This window comes from Carcharodon carcharias (genome assembly GCF_017639515.1).
Source record: "Carcharodon carcharias isolate sCarCar2 chromosome 38 unlocalized genomic scaffold, sCarCar2.pri SUPER_38_unloc_7, whole genome shotgun sequence".
In the NCBI taxonomy this organism is placed as follows: domain Eukaryota; kingdom Metazoa; phylum Chordata; class Chondrichthyes; order Lamniformes; family Lamnidae; genus Carcharodon; species Carcharodon carcharias.
Genome location: NW_024470811.1, coordinates 422,162 through 443,715, shown reverse-complemented (window position 1 = coordinate 443,715; position 21,554 = coordinate 422,162).

Genomic DNA, 21,554 nt, shown 5'->3' with positions numbered 1-21,554 from the left:
AGGGAAATCACACAGCCCGGTGAAATCACACAGCCCTGTGAAATCACACAGCCCGGGGAAATCACACAGCCAGGGGAAATCACACAGCCCGGTGAAATCACACAGCCCGGGGAAATCACACAGCCCAGCCCAGGGAAATCACACAGCCGGGGAAATCACACAGCCCGGGGAAATCACACAGCCTGGTGAAATCACACAGCCTGGGGAAATCACACAGCCCGGTGAAATCACACAGCCCAGGGAAATCACACAGCCCGGGGAAATCACACAGCCCGGCCCGGGGAAATCACGCAGCCCGGTGAAATCACACAGCCCAGCCCGTGGCAATCATACAGCCCGGGGAAATCACACAGCCCGGGGAGATCACACAGCCTGGCCCGGGGAAATCACACAGCCTGGGGAAATCACACAGCCCGGGGAAATCACACAGCCCGGTGAAATCACACAGCCCGGTGAAATCACACAGCCCGGTGAAATCACACAGCCCGGCCCGGTGAAATCACACAGCCAGGGGAAATCACACAGCCTGGCCCGAGGAAATCACACAGCCCGGGGAAATCACACAGCCCGGCCCGGGGAAATCACACAGCCCGGAGAAATCACACAGCCCGGCCCGGGGATATCACACAGCCTGGCCCGGGGAAATCACACAGCCCGGGGAAATCACACAGCTAGGGGAAATCACACAGCCCAGGTAAATCACACAGCCCGGGGAAATCACACAGCCCGGGGAAATCACACAGCCCGGGGAAATCACACAGCCCGGGGAAATCACACAGCTTGGGGAAATCACAGAGCCTGGGGAAATCACACAGCCCGGGGAAATCACAGAGCCTTGGGAAATCACACAGCCCGGGGAAATCACACAGCCCGGGAAAATAACACAGCCCGCTGAAATCACACAGCCCGGCCCGGGGAAATCACACAGCCCGGCACGGGGAAATCACACAGCCCAGCCCCGGGAAATCACACAGCCCGGTGAAATCAAACAGCCCGGGGAAATCACACAGCCCGGCGAAATCACACAGCCCGGGGAAATCACACAGCCCGGCCCGGGGAAATCACACAGCCCGGGGAAATCACACAGCCCGTGGAAATCACACAGCCCGATGAAATCACACAGCCCGGTCCAGGGAAATCACACAGCCAGGGGAAATCACACAGCCCGGGGAAATCATACAGCCCGGGGAAATCACACAGCCCGGTGAAATCACACAGCCAGGGGAAATCACACAGCCTGGTGAAATCACACAGCCTGGGGAAATCAGACAGCCCAGCCCGGGGAAATCACACAGACCGGCCCGGCGAAATCACACAGCCCGGCCCGGGGAAATCACACAGCCCGGGGAAATCACACAGCCCGGGGAAATCACACAGCCCGGTGAAATCACACAGCCCGGTCCGGGGAAATCACACAGCCCGGGGAAATCACACAGCCCGGGGAAATCATACAGCCCGGGGAAATCACACAGCCCGGTGAAATCACACAGCCCGGGGAAATCACACAGCCCGGTGAAATCACACAGCCTGGGGAGATCAGACAGCCCAGCCCGGGGAAATCACACAGACCGGCCCGGGGAAATCACACAGCCCGGCCCAGGGAAATCACACAGCCCGGGAAAATCACACAGCCCAGGGAAATCACACAGCCCAGGGAAATCACACAGCCCGGAAAAATCACACAGCACGGTGAAATCACACAGCCAGGGGAAATCACACAGCCCGGCCCGGTGAAATCACACAGCCCGGTGAAATCAAACAGCCTGGGGAAATCAGACAGCCCGACCCGGGGAAATCACACAGACCGGCTCGGGGAAATCACACAGCCCGGCCCAGGGAAATCACACAGCCCGGGAAAATCACACAGCCCAGGGAAATCACACAGCCCGTGGAAATCACACAGCCCGGGGAAATCACACAGCCCGGCGATATCACACAGCCCGGGGAAATCACACAGCCTGGCCCGGGGAAATCACACAGCCCGGCCCGGGGAAATCACGCAGCCCGTTGAAATCACACAGCCCGGCCCGGGGAAATCACACAGCCCGGGGAAATCACACAGCCCGGCGAAATCACACAGCCCGGGGAAATCACACAGCCCGGCCCGGGGAAATCACACAGCCCGGCCCGGGGAAATCACACAGCCCGGTGAAATCACACAGCCCGGCTCGGGGAAATCACAGCCCGGGGAAATCACACAGCCTGGCCCGGTGAAATCACAAAGCCAGGTGAAATCACACAGCCCAGCCCGGGAAATCACACAGCCAGGGGAAATCACACAGCCCGGTGAAATCACACAGCCCGGCACGGGGAAATCACAGAGCCCGGGGAAATCACACAGCCCGGTGAAATCACACAGCCAGGGGAAATCACACAACCCGGCACAGGGAAATCACACAGCCCGTCCCGGGGAAATCACACAGCCCGGGGAAATCACACAGCCCGGGGAAATCACACAGGCCGGGGAAATCACACAGCTCGGGGAAATCACAGAGCCTGGGGAAATCACACAGCCCGGGGAAATCACAGAGCCTGGGGAAATCACACAGCCCGGGGAAATCACACAGCCTGGGAAAATAACACAGCCCGGTGAAATCACACAGCCCGGCACGGGGAAATCACACAGCCCGGCACGGGGAAATCACACAGCCCGGCCCCGGGAAATCACACAGCCCGGTGAAATCACACAGCCCGGGGAAATCACACAGCGCGGGGAAATCACGCAGCCCGGGGAAATCACACAGCCCGGCCCGGGGAAATTACACAGCCCGGCCCGGGGAAATCGCACAGCCCGGTGAAATCACACAGCCCGACCCAGGGAAATCACACAGCACAGGGAAATCACACAGCCCGGCCCGGTGAAATCACACAGCCCGGGGAAATCACAAAGCCCGGCCCGAAGAAATCACAAAGCCCGGTGAAATCACACAGCCCGGCCCAGGGAAATCACACAGCCCAGTGAAATCACACAGTCCAGCCCGGGGAAATCACACAGCCAGGGGAAATCACACAGCCCGGCCCGGTGAAATCACACAGCCCGGCACGGGGAAATCACAGAGCCCGGGGAAATCACAGAGCCCCGTGAAATCACACAGCCAGGGGAAATCACACAACCCGGCGCAGGGAAATCACACAGCCCGGCCCGGGGGAATCACACAGCCCGGGGAAATCACACAGCCCGGGGAAATCACACAACCCAGGGAAATCACACAGCCCAGGGAAATCATATAGCCTGGGGAAATCACACAGCCCGGGGAAATCACAGAGCCTGGGGAAATCACACAGCCCGGGGAAATCACACAGGCCGGTGAAATCATACAGCCCGGCCCGGGGAAATCACGCAGCCCGGTGAAATCACACAGCCCAGCCCGTGGCAGTCATACAGCCCGGGGAAATCACACAGCCCGGGGAAATCACACAGCCTGGCCCGGGGAAATCACACAGCCTGGGGAAATCACACAGCCCGGGGAAATCACACAGCCCGGTGAAATCACACAGCCCGGTGAAATCACACAGCCCGGTGAAATCACACAGCCCGGCCCGGTGAAATCACACAGCCAGGGGAAATCACACAGCCTGGCCCGAGGAAATCACACAGCCCGGGGAAATCACACAGCCCGGCCCGGGGAAATCACAGCCCGGAGAAATCACACAGCCCGGCCCGGGGATATCACACAGCCTGGCCCGGGGAAATCACACAGCCCGGGGAAATCACACAGCTAGGGGAAATCACACAGCCCAGGTAAATCACACAGCCCGGGGAAATCACACAGCCCGGGGAAATCACACAGCCCGGGGAAATCACACAGCCCGGTGAAATCACACAGCCCGGTCCGGGGAAATCACACAGCCCGGGGAAATCACACAGCCCGGGGAAATCATACAGCCCGGGGAAATCACACAGCCCGGTGAAATCACACAGCCAGGGGAAATCACACAGCCCGGTGAAATCACACAGCCTGGGGAAATCATACAGCCCAGCCCGGGGAAATCACACAGACCGGCCCGGGGAAATCACACAGCCCGGCCCAGGGAAATCACACAGCCCGGGAAAATCACACAGCCCAGGGAAATTACACAGCCCAGGGAAATCACACAGCCCGGAAAAATCACACAGCCCGGTGAAATCACACAGCCAGGGGAAATCACACAGCCCGGCCCGGTGAAATCACACAGCCCGGTGAAATCAAACAGCCTGGGGAAATCAGACAGCCCGACCCGGGGAAATAACACAGACCGGCTCGGGGAAATCACACAGCCCGGCCCAGGGAAATCACACAGCCCGGGAAAATCACACAGCCCAGGGAAATCACACAGCCCGGGGAAATCACACAGCCCGGGGAAATCACACAGCCCGGCGATATCACACAGCCCGGGGAAATCACACAGCCTGGCCCGGGGAAATCACACAGCCCAGCCCGGGGAAATCACGCAGCCCGTTGAAATCACACAGCCCGGCCCGGGGAAATCACACAGCCCGGGGAAATCACACAGCCCGGCGAAATCACACAGCCCGGGGAAATCACACAGCCCGGCCCGGGGAAATCACACAGCCCGGCCCGGGGAAATCACACAGCCCGGTGAAATCACACAGCCCGGCTCGGGGAAATCACAGCCCGGGGAAATCACACAGCCTGGCCCGGTGAAATCACAAAGCCAGGTGAAATCACACAGCCCAGCCCGGGAAATCACACAGCCAGGGGAAATCACACAGCCCGGTGAAATCACACAGCCCGGCACGGGGAAATCACAGAGCCCGGGGAAATCACACAGCCCGGTGAAATCACACAGCCAGGGGAAATCACACAACCCGGCACAGGGAAATCACACAGCCCGTCCCGGGGAAATCACACAGCCCGGGGAAATCACACAGCCCGGGGAAATCACACAGGCCGGGGAAATCACACAGCTCGGGGAAATCACAGAGCCTGGGGAAATCACACATCCCGGGGAAATCACAGAGCCTGGGGAAATCACACAGCCCGGGGAAATCACACAGCCTGGGAAAATAACACAGCCCGGTGAAATCACACAGCCCGGCACGGGGAAATCACACAGCCCGGCACGGGGAAATCACACAGCCCGGCCCCGGGAAATCACACAGCCCGGTGAAATCACACAGCCCGGGGAAATCACACAGCCCGGGGAAATCACGCAGCCCGGGGAAATCACACAGCCCGGCCCAGGGAAATCACACAGCCCGGCCCGGGGAAATCGCACAGCCCGGTGAAATCACACAGCCCGACCCGGGGAAATCACACAGCACAGGGAAATCACACAGCCCGGCCCGGTGAAATCACACAGCCCGGGGAAATCACAAAGCCCGGCCCGGAGAAATCACAAAGCCCGGTGAAATCACACAGCCCGGCCCAGGGAAATCACACAGCCCAGTGAAATCACACAGTCCAGCCCGGGGAAATCACACAGCCAGGGGAAATCACACAGCCCGGCGCGGTGAAATCACACAGCCCGGCACGGGGAAATCACAGAGCCCGGGGAAATCACAGAGACCCGTGAAATCACACAGCCAGGGGAAATCACACAACCCGGCGCAGGGAAATCACACAGCCCGGCCCGGGGGAATCACACAGCACGGGGAAATCACACAGCCCGGGGAAATCACACAACCCAGGGAAATCACACAGCCCAGGGAAATCACAAAGCCCGGCCCGGAGAAATCACAAAGCCCGGTGAAATCACACAGTCCGGCCCAGGGAAATCACACAGCCCAGTGAAATCACACAGTCCAGCCCGGGGAAATCACACAGCCAGGGGAAATCACACAGCCCGGCGCGGTGAAATCACACAGCCCGGCACGGGGAAATCACAGAGCCCGGGGAAATCACAGAGACCCGTGAAATCACACAGCCAGGGGAAATCACACAACCCGGCGCAGGGAAATCACACAGCCCGGCCCGGGGGAATCACACAGCACGGGGAAATCACACAGCCCGGGGAAATCACACAACCCAGGGAAATCACACAGCCCAGGGAAATCATACAGCCTGGGGAAATCACACAGCCCGGGGAAATCACAGAGCCTGGGGAAATCACACAGCCCGGGGAAATCACACAGGCCGGTGAAATCACACAGCCCGGCCCGGGGAAATCACACAGCCCGGCCCGGGGAAATCACACAGCCCGGCCCCGGGAAATCACACAGCCCGGTGAAATCACACAGCCCGGTGAAATCACACAGCCCGGGGAAATCACACAGCCCGGGGAAATCACACAGCCCGGTGAAATCACACAGCCCGGGGAAATCACACAGCCCAGCCCAGGGAAATCACACAGCCCGGGGAAATCACACAGCCCGGTGAAATCACACAGCCCGGGGAAATCACACAGCCCGGTGAAATCACAAAACCCGGGGAAATCACACAGCCAGGGGAAATCACACAGCCTGGCCCGGGGAAATCACGCAGCCCGATGAAATCACACAGCCCAGCCCGGGGAAATCACACAGCCCGGGGAAATCACACAGCCCAGCCCGGTGAAATCACACAGCCCGGCCCGGAGAAATCACACAGCCCGGCCCGGAGAAATCACACAGCCCGGTGAAATCAGACAGCCCGGCCCGGGAAAATCACACAGCCCGGTGAAATCACACAGCCCGGCCCGGGGAAATCACACATCCAGGGGAAATCACACAGTCCGGTGAAATCACACAGCCCGGCATGGGGAAATCACAGAGTCTGGGGAAATCACAGAGCCCGGGGAAATCACACAGCCAGGGGAAATCACACAACCCGGCCCAGGGAAATCACACAACCCGGCCCAGGGAAATCACACAGCCCGGCCTGGGGAAATCACACAGCCTGGGGAAATCACACAGCCCGGGGAAATCACAGAGCCTGGGGAAATCACAGAGCCTGGGGAAATCACACAGCCCGGGGAAATCACAGAGCCTGGGGAAATCACACAGCCCGGAGAAATCACACAGCCCGGGGAAATCACACAGCCCGGTGAAATCACACAGCCCGGCCCGGGGAAATCACACAGCCCGGCACGGGGAAATCACACAGCCCGGCCCCGGGAAATCACACAGCCCAGTGAAATCAAACAGCCCGGGGAAATCACACAGCCCGGTGAAATCAGACAGCCCGGCCCGGGGAAATAACACAGCCCGGTGAAATCACACAGCCCGGGGAAATCACACAGCCTGGGGAAATCACACAGTCCGGCGAAATCACACAGCCCGGGGAAATCACACAGCCCGGCCCGGGGAAATCACACAGCCCGGCCCGGGGAAATCACACAGCCCGGTGAAATCACACAGCCCGACCAGGGGAAATCACACAGCCCAGGGAAATCACACAGCCCGGGGAAATCACAGAGCCTGGGGAATTCACAGAGCCTGGGGAAATCACACAGCCCGGGGAAATCACACAGCCCAGCCCGGTGAAATCACACAGCCCGGCCCGGAGAAATCACACAGCCCGGCCCGGAGAAATCACATAGCCCGGTGAAATCACACAGCCCGGCCCGGGAAAATCACACAGCCCGGTGAAATCACACAGCCCGGCCCGGGGAAATCACACATCCAGGGGAAATCACACAGTCCGGTGAAATCACACAGCCCGGCATGGGGAAATCACAGAGTCTGGGGAAATCACAGAGCCCGGGGAAATCACACAGCCAGGGGAAATCACACAACCCGGCCCAGGGAAATCACACAACCCGGCCCAGGGAAATCACACAGCCCGGCCTGGGGAAATCACACAGCCTGGGGAAATCACACAGCCCGGGGAAATCACAGAGCCTGGGGAAATCACAGAGCCTGGGGAAATCACACAGCCCGGGGAAATCACAGAGCCTGGGGAAATCACACAGCCCGGAGAAATCACACAGCCCGGGGAAATCACACAGCCCGGTGAAATCACACAGCCCGGCCCGGGGAAATCACACAGCCCGGCACGGGGAAATCACACAGCCCGGCCCCGGGAAATCACACAGCCCAGTGAAATCAAACAGCCCGGGGAAATCACACAGCCCGGTGAAATCAGACAGCCCGGCCCGGGGAAATAACACAGCCCGGTGAAATCACACAGCCCGGGGAAATCACACAGCCTGGGGAAATCACACAGTCCGGCGAAATCACACAGCCCGGGGAAATCACACAGCTTGGCCCGGGGAAATCACACAGCCCGGCCCGGGGAAATCACACAGCCCGGTGAAATCACACAGCCCGACCCGGGGAAATCACACAGCCCAGGGAAATCACACAGCCCGGGGAAATCACAGAGCCTGGGGAAATCACAGAGCCTGGGGAAATCACACAGCCCGGGGAAATCACAGAGCCTGGGGAAATCACACAGCCCGGAGAAATCACACAGCCCGGGGAAATCACACAGCCCGGTGAAATCACACAGCCCGGCCCGGGGAAATCACACAGCCCGGCACGGGGAAATCACACAGCCCGGCCCCGGGAAATCACACAGCCCAGTGAAATCAAACAGCCCGGGGAAATCACACAGCCCGGTGAAATCAGACAGCCCGGCCCGGGGAAATAACACAGCCCGGTGAAATCACACAGCCCGGGGAAATCACACAGCCTGGGGAAATCACACAGTCCGGCGAAATCACACAGCCCGGGGAAATCACACAGCCCGGCCCGGGGAAATCACACAGCCCGGCCCGGGGAAATCACACAGCCCGGTGAAATCACACAGCCCGACCCGGGGAAATCACACAGCCCAGGGAAATCACACAGCCCGGCCCGGGGAAATCACACAGCCCGGGGAAATCACACAGCCCGGCCCGGAGAAATCACAAAACCCGGTGAAATCACACAGCCCGGCCCGGGGAAATCACACAGCCCAGTGAAATCACACAGCCCAGCCCGGGGAAATCACACAGCCCGGGGAAATCACACAGCCCGGCCCGGAGAAATCACAAAGCCCGGTGAAATCACACAGTCCAGCCCGGGGAAATCACAGAGCCCGGGGAAATCACACAGCCCCGTGAAATAACACAGCCAGGGGAAATCACACAACCCGGCGCAGGGAAATCACACAGCCCGGCCCGGGGAAATCACACAGCCCGGGGAAATCACACAGCCCGGTGAAATCACACAGCCCGGCCCGGGGAAATCACACAGCCCGGCCCAGGGAAATCACACAGCCCGGCCCAGGGAAATCACCCAGCCCGGTGAAATCACACAGCCCGGTGAAATCACACAGCCCGGGGAAATCACACAGCCAGGGGAAATCACACAGCCCGGTGAAATCACACAGCCCGGGGAAATCACACAGCCCAGCCCAGGGAAATCACACAGCCGGGGAAATCACACAGCCCGGGGAAATCACACAGCCCGGTGAAATCACACAGCCCAGGGAAATCACACAGCCCGGGGAAATCACACAGCCCGGCCCGGGGAAATCACGCAGCCCGGTGAAATCACACAGCCCAGCCCGTGGCAATCATACAGCCCGGGGAAATCACACAGCCCAGGGAAATCACACAGCCTGGCCCGGGGAAATCACACAGCCTGGGGAAATCACACAGCCCGGGGAAATCACACAGCCCGGTGAAATCACACAGACCGGTGAAATCACACAGCCCGGTGAAATCACACAGCCCGGCCCAGTGAAATCACACAGCCAGGGGAAATCACACAGCCTGGCCCGAGGAAATCACACAGCCCGGGGAAATCACACAGCCCGGCCCGGGGAAATCACACAGCCCGGAGAAATCACACAGCCCGGCCCGGGGAAATCACACAGCCTGGCCCGGGGAAATCACACAGCCCGGGGAAATCACACAGCTAGGGGAAATCACACAGCCCAGGGAAATCACACAGCCCGGGGAAATCACACAGCCCGGGGAAATCACACAGCCCGGGGAAATCACACAGCCCGGGGAAATCACACAGCTCGGGGAAATCACAGAGCCTGGGGAAATCACACAGCCCGGGGAAATCACAGAGCCTTGGGAAATCACACAGCCCGGGGAAATCACACAGCCCGGGAAAATAACACAGCCCGCTGAAATCACACAGCCCGGCCCGGGGAAATCACACAGCCCGGCCCAGGGAAATCACACAGCCCAGTGAAATCACACAGCCCAGCCCGGGGAAATCACACAGCCAGGGGAAATCATACAGCCCGGCCCGGTGAAATCACACAGCCCGGCACGGGGAAATCACAGAGCCCGGGTAAATCACACATCCCGGTGAAATGATACAGCCAGGGGAAATCTCACAACCCGGCGCAGGGAAATCACACAGCCCGAACCGGGGAAATCACACAGCCCGGGGAAATCACACAGCCCGGGGAAATCACACAACCCGGGGAAATCACACAGCCCAGGGAAATCACACAGCCTGGGGAAATCACACAGCCCGGGGAAATCACAGAGCCTGGGGAAATCACACAGCCCGGGGAAATCACACAGCCCGGTGAAATCACACAGCCCGGCCCGGGGAAATCACACAGCCCGGCCCGGGGAAATCACACAGCCCGGCCCCGGGAAATCACACAGCCCGGTGAAATCACACAGCCCGGTGAAGTCCCACAGCCCAGGGAAATGACACAGCCCGGGGAAATCACACAGCCCGGTGAAATCACACAGCCCGGGGAAATCACACAGCCCGGTGAAATCACACAACCCGGGGAAATCACACAGCCGGGGAAATCACACAGCCCGGCCCGGGGAAATCACGCAGCCCGATGAAATCACACAGCCCAGCCCGGGGAAATCACACAGCCCGACCTGGGGAAATCACACAGCCCGGGGAAATCACACAGCCCAGCCCGGTGAAATCACACAGCCCGGTGAAATCAGACAGCCCGGCCCAGGAAAATCACACAGCCCGGTGAAATCACACAGCCCGGCCCGGTGAAATCACACAGCCAGGGGAAATCACACAGTCCGGTGAAATTACACAGCCCGGCATGGGGAAATCACAGAGTCCGGGGAAATCACAGAGCCCGGTGAAATCACACAGCCCAGGGAAATCACACAACCCGGCCCAGGGAAATCACACAACCCGGCCCAGGGAAATCACACAGCCTGGGGAAATCACACAGACCGGGGAAATCACAGAGCCTGGGGAAATCACAGAGACTGGGGAAATCACACAGCCCGGGGAAATCACAGAGCCTGGGGAAATCACACAGCCCGGAGAAATCACACAGCCCGGGGAAATCACACAGCCCGGTGAAATCACACAGCCCGGCCCGGGGAAATCACACAGCCCGGCACGGGGAAATCACACAGCCCGTCCCCGGGAATCACACAGCCCGGTGAAATCACACAGCCCGGGGAAATCACACAGCCCGGTGAAATCACACAGCCCGGGGAAATCACACAGCCCGGGGAAATCACACAGTCCGGCGAAATCACACAGCCCGGGGAAATCACAGCCCGGCCCGGGGAAATCACACAGCCCGGCCCGGTGAAATCACACAGCCCGGTGAAATCACACAGCCCGACCCGGGGAAATCACACAGCCCAGGGAAATCACACAACCCGGCCCGGGGAAATCACACAGCCCGGGGAAATCACACAGCCCGGACCGGAGAAATCACAAAACCCGGTGAAATCACACAGCCCGGCCCGGGGAAATCACACAGCCCAGTGAAATCACACAGCCCAGCCCGGGGAAATCACACAGCCCGGGGAAATCACACAGCCCGGCCCGGAGAAATCACAAAGCCCGGTGAAATCACACAGCCCAGCCCGGGGAAATCACAGAGCCCGGGGAAATCACACAGACCCGTGATATCACACAGCCAGGGGAAATCACACAACCCGGCGCAGGGAAAATACACAGCCCATACCGCGGAAATCACACAGCCCGGGGAAATCACACAGCCTGGTGAAATCACACAGCCCGGCCCGGGGAAATCACACAGCCCGGCCCAGGGAAATCACACAGCCCGGCCCAGGGAAATCACACAGCCCAGTGAAATCACACAGCCCGGTGAAATCACACAGCCCGGGGAAATCACACAGCCCGGGGAAATCACACAGCCCGGCCCGGGGAAATCACACAGCCCGGGCCGGGGAAATCACATAGCCCGGTGAAATCACACAGCCCGGGGAAATCACACAGCCCAGCCCAGGGAAGTCACACAGCCCGGGGAAATCACACAGCCCGGGGAAATCACACAGCCCAGCCCAGGGAAATCACACAGCCCGGGGAAATCACACAGCCCGGTGAAATCACACAGCCCGGGGAAATCACACAGCCAGGGGAAATCACACAGCCAGGGGAAATCACACAGCCGGGCCCGGGGAAATCACGCAGCCCGATGAAATCACACAGCCCAGCCCGGGGAAATCACACAGCCCGACCTGGGGAAATAACACAGCCCGGGGAAATCACACAGCCCAGCCCGGTGAAATCACACAGCCTGGTGAAATCAGACAGCCCGGCCCGGGAAAATCACACAGCCCGGTGAAATCACAAGCCCGGCCCGGGGAAATCACACAGCCAGGGGAAATCACACAGCCCGGTGAAATCACACAGCCCGGGGAAATCACACAGCCCGGCGAAATCACACAGCCCGGGGAAATCACACAGCCCGGCCCGGGGAAATCACACAGCCCGGGCCGGGGAAATCACACAGCCCGGTGAAATCACACAGCCTGACCCGGGGAAATCACACAGCCCAGGGAAATCACACAGCCCGGCTCCGAGAAATCACAAAGCCTGGTGAAATCACACAGCCCGGCCCAGGGAAATCACACAGCCCAGTGAAATCACACAGCCCAGCCCGGGGAAATCACACAGCCAGGGGAAATCACACAGCCCGGCCCAGTGAAATCACACAGCCCGGCACGGGGAAATCACAGAGCCCGGGTAAATCACACAGCCCGGTGAAATCACACAGCCAGTGGAAATCACACAACCCGGCGCAGGGAAATCACACAGCCCGAACCGGGGAAATCACACAGCCCGGGGAAATCACACAGCCCGGGTAAATCACACAACCCGTGGAAATCACACAGCCCAGGGAAATCACACAGTCCGGTGAAATCACACAGCCCGGCATGGGGAAATCAGAGAGCCTGGGGAAATCACAGAGCCCGGTGAAATCACACAGCCAGGGGAAATCACACAACCCGGCCCAGGGAAATCACACAACCCGGCCCAGGGAAATCACACAGCCCGGCCTGGGGAAATCACACAGCCTGGGGAAATCACACAGCCCGGGGAAATCACAGAGCCTGGGGAAATCACAGAGCCTGGGGAAATCACACAGCCCGGGGAAATCATAGAGCCTGGGGAAATCACACAGCCCGGAGAAATCACACAGCCCGGGGAAATCACACAGCCCGGTGAAATCACACAGCCCGGCCCGGGGAAATCACACAGCCCGGCACGGGGAAATCACACAGCCCGGCCCCGGGAAATCACACAGCCCGGTGAAATCAAACAGACCGGGGAAATCACACAGCTCGGTGAAATCACACAGCCCGGGGAAATCACACAGCCCGGGGAAATCACACAGTCCGGCGAAATCACACAGCCCGGCCCGGGGAAATCACACAGCCCGGCCCGGGGAAATCACACAGCCCGGTGAAATCACACAGCCCGACCCGGGGAAATCACACAGCCCAGGGAAATCACACAACCCGGCCCGGGGAAATCACACAGCCCGGAGAAATCACACAGCTCGGCCCGTAGAAATCACAAAACCGAGTGAAATCACACAGCCCGGCCCGGGGAAATCACACAGACCAGTGAAATCACACAGCCCGGCCCGGGGAAATCACACAGCCCGGAGAAATCACACAGCCCGGCCCGTAGAAATCACAAAACCCAGTGAAATCACACAGCCCGGCCCGGTGAAATCACACAGCCCGGCACGGGGAAATCACAGAGCCCGGGTAAATCACACAGCGCGGTGAAATCACACAGACAGGGGAAATCACACAACCCGGCGCAGGGAAATCACACAGCCCGAACCGGGGAAATCACACAGCCCGGGGAAATCACACAGCCCGGGTAAATCACACAACCTGGGGAAATCACACAGCCCAGGGAAATCACGCTGTCCGGTGAAATCACACAGCCCGGCATGGGGAAATCACAGAGTCCGGGGAAATCACAGAGCCCGGTGAAATCACACAGCCAGGGGAAATCACACAACCCGGCCCAGGGAAATCACACAACCCGGCCCAGGGAAATCACACAGCCCGGCCCGGGGAAATCACACAGCCTGGGGAAATCACACAGCCCGGGGAAATCACAGAGCCTGGGGAAATCACAGAGCCTGGGGAAATCACACAGCCCGGGGAAATCACAGAGCCTGGGGAAATCACACAGCCCGGAGAAATCACACAGCCCGGGGAAATCACACAGCCCGGTGAAATCACACAGCCCGGCCCGGGGAAATCACACAGCCTGGCACGGGGAAATCACACAGCCCGGCCCCGGGAAATCACACAGCCCGGTTAAATCAAACAGCCCGGGGTAATCACACAGCCCGGTGAAATCACACAGCCCGGGGAAATCACACAGCCCGGGGAAATCACACAGTCCGGCGAAATCACACAGCCCGGGGAAATCACACAGCCCGGCCCGGGGAAATCACACAGCCCGGCCCGGGGAAATCACACAGCCCGGTGAAATCACACAGCCCGACCCGGGGAAATCACACAGCCCGGGGAAATCACACAGCCCGGCCCGGAGAAATCACAAAACCCGGTGAAATCACACAGCCCGGCCCAGGGAAATCACACAGCCCAGTGAAATCACACAGCCCAGCCCGGGGAAATCACACAGCCCGGCCCGGAGAAAACACAAAGCCCGGTGAAATCACACAGCCCAGCCCGGGGAAATCACAGAGCCCGGGGAAATCACACAGCCCCGTGAAATCACACAGCCAGGGGAAATCACACAACCCGGCGCAGGGAAATCACACAGCCCGGCCCGGGGAAATCACACAGCCTGGGGAAATCACACAGCCCGGAAAAATCACACAGCCCGGCCCGGGGAAATCACACAGCCCGGCCCAGGGAAATCACACAGCCCGGCCCAGGGAAATCACACAGCCCAGTGAAATCACACAGCCCGGTGAAATCACACAGCCCGGGGAAATCACACAGCCCGGGGAAATCACACAGCCCGGTGAAATCACACAGCCCGGGGAAATCACACAGCCCAGCCCAGGGAAATCACACAGCCCGGGGAAATCACACAGCCGGGGAAATCACACAGCCCAGCCCAGGGAAATCACACAGCCCGGGGAAATCACACAGCCCGGTGAAATCACACAGCCCGGGGAAATCACACAGCCAGGGGAAATCACACAGCCCGGCCCGGGGAAATCACGCAGCCCGATGAAATCACACAGCCCAGCCCGGTGAAATCACACAGCCCGACCCGGGGAAATCACACAGCCCGGGGAAATCACACAGCCCAGCCCGGCGAAATCACACAGCCCGGTGAAATCAGACAGCCCGGCCCGGGAAAATCACACAGCCCGGTGAAATAACACAGCCCGGCCCGGGGAAATCACACAGCCAGGGGAAATCACACAGTCCGGTGAAATCACACAGCCCAGCATTTTGAAATCACAGAGTCCGGGGAAATCACAGAGCCCGGTGAAATCACACAGCCAGGGGAAATCACACAACCCGGCCCAGGGAAATCACACAACCCGGCCCAGGGAAATCACACAGCCCGGCCCGGGGAAATCACACAACCTGGGGAAATCACACAGCCCGGGGAAATCACAGAGCCTGGGGAAATCACAGAGCCTGGGGAAATACACACAGCCCGGGGAAATCACAGAGCCTGGGGAAATCACACAGCCCGGAGAAATCACACAGCCCGGGGAAATCACACAGCCCGGTGAAATCACACAGCCCGGCCCGGGGAAATCACACAGCCCGGCACGGGGAAATCACACAGCCCGGCCCCGGGAAATCACACAGCCCGGTGAAATCACACAGCCCGGTGAAATCACACAGCCCGGGGAAATCACACAGCCCGGGGAAATCACACAGTCCGGCGAAATCACACAGCCCGGGGAAATCACAGCCCGGCCCGGGGAAATCACACAGCCCGGCCTGGGGAAATCACACAGCCCGGTGAAATCACACAGCCTGACCCGGGGAAATCACACAGCCCGGGGAAATCACACAGCCCGGCCCGGTGAAATCACACTGCCCGGGGAAATCACACAGCCCGGCCCGGAGAAATCACAAAGCCTGGTGAAATCACACAGCCCGGCCCATGGAAATCACACAGCCCAGCCCAGGGAAGTCACACAGCCCGGGGAAATCACACAGCCCGGGGAAATCACACAGCCCAGCCCAGGGAAATCACACAGCCCGGGGAAATCACACAGCCCGGTGAAATCACACAGCCCGGGGAAATCACACAGCCAGGGGAAATCACACAGCCAGGGGAAATCACACAGCCGGGCCCGGGGAAATCACGCAGCCCGATGAAATCACACAGCCCAGCCCGGGGAAATCACACAGCCCGACCTGGGGAAATAACACAGCCCGGGGAAATCACACAGCCCAGCCCGGTGAAATCACACAGCCTGGTGAAATCAGACAGCCCGGCCCGGGAAAATCACACAGCCCGGTGAAATCACAAGCCCGGCCCGGGGAAATCACACAGCCAGGGGAAATCACACAGCCCGGTGAAATCACACAGCCCGGGGAAATCACACAGCCCGGCGAAATCACACAGCCCGGGGAAATCACACAGCCCGGCCCGGGGAAATCACACAGCCCGGGCCGGGGAAATCACACAGCCCGGTGAAATCACACAGCCTGACCCGGGGAAATCACACAGCCCAGGGAAATCACACAGCCCGGCTCCGAGAAATCACAAAGCCTGGTGAAATCACACAGCCCGGCCCAGGGAAATCACACAGCCCAGTGAAATCACACAGCCCAGCCCGGGGAAATCACACAGCCAGGGGAAATCACACAGCCCGGCCCAGTGAAATCACACAGCCCGGCACGGGGAAATCACAGAGCCCGGGTAAATCACACAGCCCGGTGAAATCACACAGCCAGTGGAAATCACACAACCCGGCGCAGGGAAATCACACAGCCCGAACCGGGGAAATCACACAGCCCGGGGAAATCACACAGCCCGGGTAAATCACACAACCCGTGGAAATCACACAGCCCAGGGAAATCACACAGTCCGGTGAAATCACACAGCCCGGCATGGGGAAATCAGAGAGCCTGGGGAAATCACAGAGCCCGGTGAAATCACACAGCCAGGGGAAATCACACAGCCCGGCGAAATCACACAGCCCGGGGAAATCACACAGCCCGGCCCGGGGAAATCACACAGCCCGGGCCGGGGAAATCACACAGCCCGGTGAAATCACACAGCCTGACCCGGGGAAATCACACAGCCCAGGGAAATCACACAGCCCGGCTCCGAGAAATCACAAAGCCTGGTGAAATCACACAGCCCGGCCCAGGGAAATCACACAGCCCAGTGAAATCACACAGCCCAGCCCGGGGAAATCACACAGCCAGGGGAAATCACACAGCCCGGCCCAGTGAAATCACACAGCCCGGCACGGGGAAATCACAGAGCCCGGGTAAATCACACAGCCCGGTGAAATCACACAGCCAGTGGAAATCACACAACCCGGCGCAGGGAAATCACACAGCCCGAACCGGGGAAATCACACAGCCCGGGGAAATCACACAGCCCGGGTAAATCACACAACCCGTGGAAATCACACAGCCCAGGGAAATCACACAGTCCGGTGAAATCACACAGCCCGGCATGGGGAAATCAGAGAGCCTGGGGAAATCACAGAGCCCGGTGAAATCACACAGCCAGGGGAAATCACACAACCCGGCCCAGGGAAATCACACAACCCGGCCCAGGGAAATCACACAGCCCGGCCTGGGGAAATCACACAGCCTGGGGAAATCACACAGCCCGGGGAAATCACAGAGCCTGGGGAAATCACAGAGCCTGGGGAAATCACACAGCCCGGGGAAATCATAGAGCCTGGGGAAATCACACAGCCCGGAGAAATCACACAGCCCGGGGAAATCACACAGCCCGGTGAAATCACACAGCCCGGCCCGGGGAAATCACACAGCCCGGCACGGGGAAATCACACAGCCCGGCCCCGGGAAATCACACAGCCCGGTGAAATCAAACAGACCGGGGAAATCACACAGCTCGGTGAAATCACACAGCCCGGGGAAATCACACAGCCCGGGGAAATCACACAGTCCGGCGAAATCACACAGCCCGGCCCGGGGAAATCACACAGCCCGGCCCGGGGAAATCACACAGCCCGGTGAAATCACACAGCCCGACCCGGGGAAATCACACAGCCCAGGGAAATCACACAACCCGGCCCGGGGAAATCACACAGCCCGGAGAAATCACACAGCTCGGCCCGTAGAAATCACAAAACCGAGTGAAATCACACAGCCCGGCCCGGGGAAATCACACAGACCAGTGAAATCACACAGCCCGGCCCGGGGAAATCACACAGCCCGGAGAAATCACACAGCCCGGCCCGTAGAAATCACAAAACCCAGTGAAATCACACAGCCCGGCACGGTGAAATCACACAGCCCGGCACGGGGAAATCACAGAGCCCGGGTAAATCACACAGCGCGGTGAAATCACACAGACAGGGGAAATCACACAACCCGGCGCAGGGAAATCACACAGCCCGAACCGGGGAAATCACACAGCCCGGGGAAATCACACAGCCCGGGTAAATCACACAACCTGGGGAAATCACACAGCCCAGGGAAATCACGCAGTCCGGTGAAATCACACAGCCCGGCATGGGGAAATCACAGAGTCCGGGGAAATCACAGAGCCCGGTGAAATCACACAGCCAGGGGAAATCACACAACCCGGCCCAGGGAAATCACACAACCCGGCCCAGGGAAATCACACAGCCCGGCCCGGGGAAATCACACAGCCTGGGGAAATCACACAGCCCGGGGAAATCACAGAGCCTGGGGAAATCACAGAGCCTGGGGAAATCACACAGCCCGGGGAAATCACAGAGCCTGGGGAAATCACACAGCCCGGAGAAATCACACAGCCCGGGGAAATCACACAGCCCGGTGAAATCACACAGCCCGGCCCGGGGAAATCACACAGCCTGGCACGGGGAAATCACACAGCCCGGCCCCGGGAAATCACACAGCCCGGTTAAATCAAACAGCCCGGGGTAATCACACAGCCCGGTGAAATCACACAGCCCGGGGAAATCACACAGCCCGGGGAAATCACACAGTCCGGCGAAATCACACAGCCCGGGGAAATCACACAGCCCGGCCCGGGGAAATCACACAGCCCGGCCCGGGGAAATCACACAGCCCGGTGAAATCACACAGCCCGACCCGGGGAAATCACACAGCCCGGGGAAATCACACAGCCCGGCCCGGAGAAATCACAAAACCCGGTGAAATCACACAGCCCGGCCCAGGGAAATCACACAGCCCAGTGAAATCACACAGCCCAGCCCGGGGAAATCACACAGCCCGGCCCGGAGAAAACACAAAGCCCGGTGAAATCACACAGCCCAGCCCGGGGAAATCACAGAGCCCGGGGAAATCACACAGCCCCGTGAAATCACACAGCCAGGGGAAATCACACAACCCGGCGCAGGGAAATCACACAGCCCGGCCCGGGGAAATCACACAGCCTGGGGAAATCACACAGCCCGGAAAAATCACACAGCCCGGCCCGGGGAAATCACACAGCCCGGCCCAGGGAAATCACACAGCCCGGCCCAGGGAAATCACACAGCCCAGTGAAATCACACAGCCCGGTGAAATCACACAGCCCGGGGAAATCACACAGCCCGGGGAAATCACACAGCCCGGTGAAATCACACAGCCCGGGGAAATCACACAGCCCAGCCCAGGGAAATCACACAGCCCGGGGAAATCACACAGCCGGGGAAATCACACAGCCCAGCCCAGGGAAATCACACAGCCCGGGGAAATCACACAGCCCGGTGAAATCACACAGCCCGGGGAAATCACACAGCCAGGGGAAATCACACAGCCCGGCCCGGGGAAATCACGCAGCCCGATGAAATCACACAGCCCAGCCCGGTGAAATCACACAGCCCGACCCGGGGAAATCACACAGCCCGGGGAAATCACACAGCCCAGCCCGGCGAAATCACACAGCCCGGTGAAATCAGACAGCCCGGCCCGGGAAAATCACACAGCCCGGTGAAATAACACAGCCCGGCCCGGGGAAATCACACAGCCAGGGGAAATCACACAGTCCGGTGAAATCACACAGCCCAGCATTTTGAAATCACAGAGTCCGGGGAAATCACAGAGCCCGGTGAAATCACACAGCCAGGGGAAATCACACAACCCGGCCCAGGGAAATCACACAACCCGGCCCAGGGAAATCACACAGCCCGGCCCGGGGAAATCACACAACCTGGGGAAATCACACAGCCCGGGGAAATCACAGAGCCTGGGGAAATCACAGAGCCTGGGGAAATACACACAGCCCGGGGAAATCACAGAGCCTGGGGAAATCACACAGCCCGGAGAAATCACACAGCCCGGGGAAATCACACAGCCCGGTGAAATCACACAGCCCGGCCCGGGGAAATCACACAGCCCGGCACGGGGAAATCACACAGCCCGGCCCCGGGAAATCACACAGCCCGGTGAAATCACACAGCCCGGTGAAATCACACAGCCCGGGGAAATCACACAGCCCGGGGAAATCACACAGTCCGGCGAAATCACACAGCCCGGGGAAATCACAGCCCGGCCCGGGGAAATCACACAGCCCGGCCTGGGGAAATCACACAGCCCGGTGAAATCACACAGCCTGACCCGGGGAAATCACACAGCCCGGGGAAATCACACAGCCCGGCCCGGTGAAATCACACAGCCCGGGGAAATCACACAGCCCGGCCCGGAGAAATCACAAAGCCTGGTGAAATCACACAGCCCGGCCCATGGAAATCACACAGCCCAGTGAAATCACACAGCCCAGCCCGGGGAAATCACACAGCCAGGGGAAATCACACAGCCCGGCCCGGTGAAATCACACAGCCCGGCACGGGGAAATCACAGAGCCCGGGTAAATCACACAGCCCGGTGAAATCACACAGCCAGGGGAAATCACACAACCCGGCGCAGGGAAATCACACAGACCGAACCGGGGAAATCACACAGCCCGGGGAAATCACACAGCCCGGCCCAGGGAAATCACACAACCCGGCCCAGGGAAATCACACAGCCCAGCCCGGGGAAATCACACAGCCTGGGGAAATCACACAGCGCGGGGAAATCACAGAGCCTGGGGAAATCACAGAGCCTGGGGAAATCACACAGCCCGGGGAAATCACAGAGCCTGGGGAAATCACACAGCCCGGAGAAATCACACAGCCCGGGGAAATCACACAGCCCGGTGAAATCACACAGTCCGGCCCGGGGAAATCACACAGCCTGGCACGGGGAAATCACACAGCCCGGCCCCGGGAAATCACACAGCCCGGTTAAATCAAACAGCCCGGGGAAATCACACAGCCCGGTGAAATCACACAGCCCGGGGAAATCACACAGCCCGGGGAAATCACACAGTCCGGCGA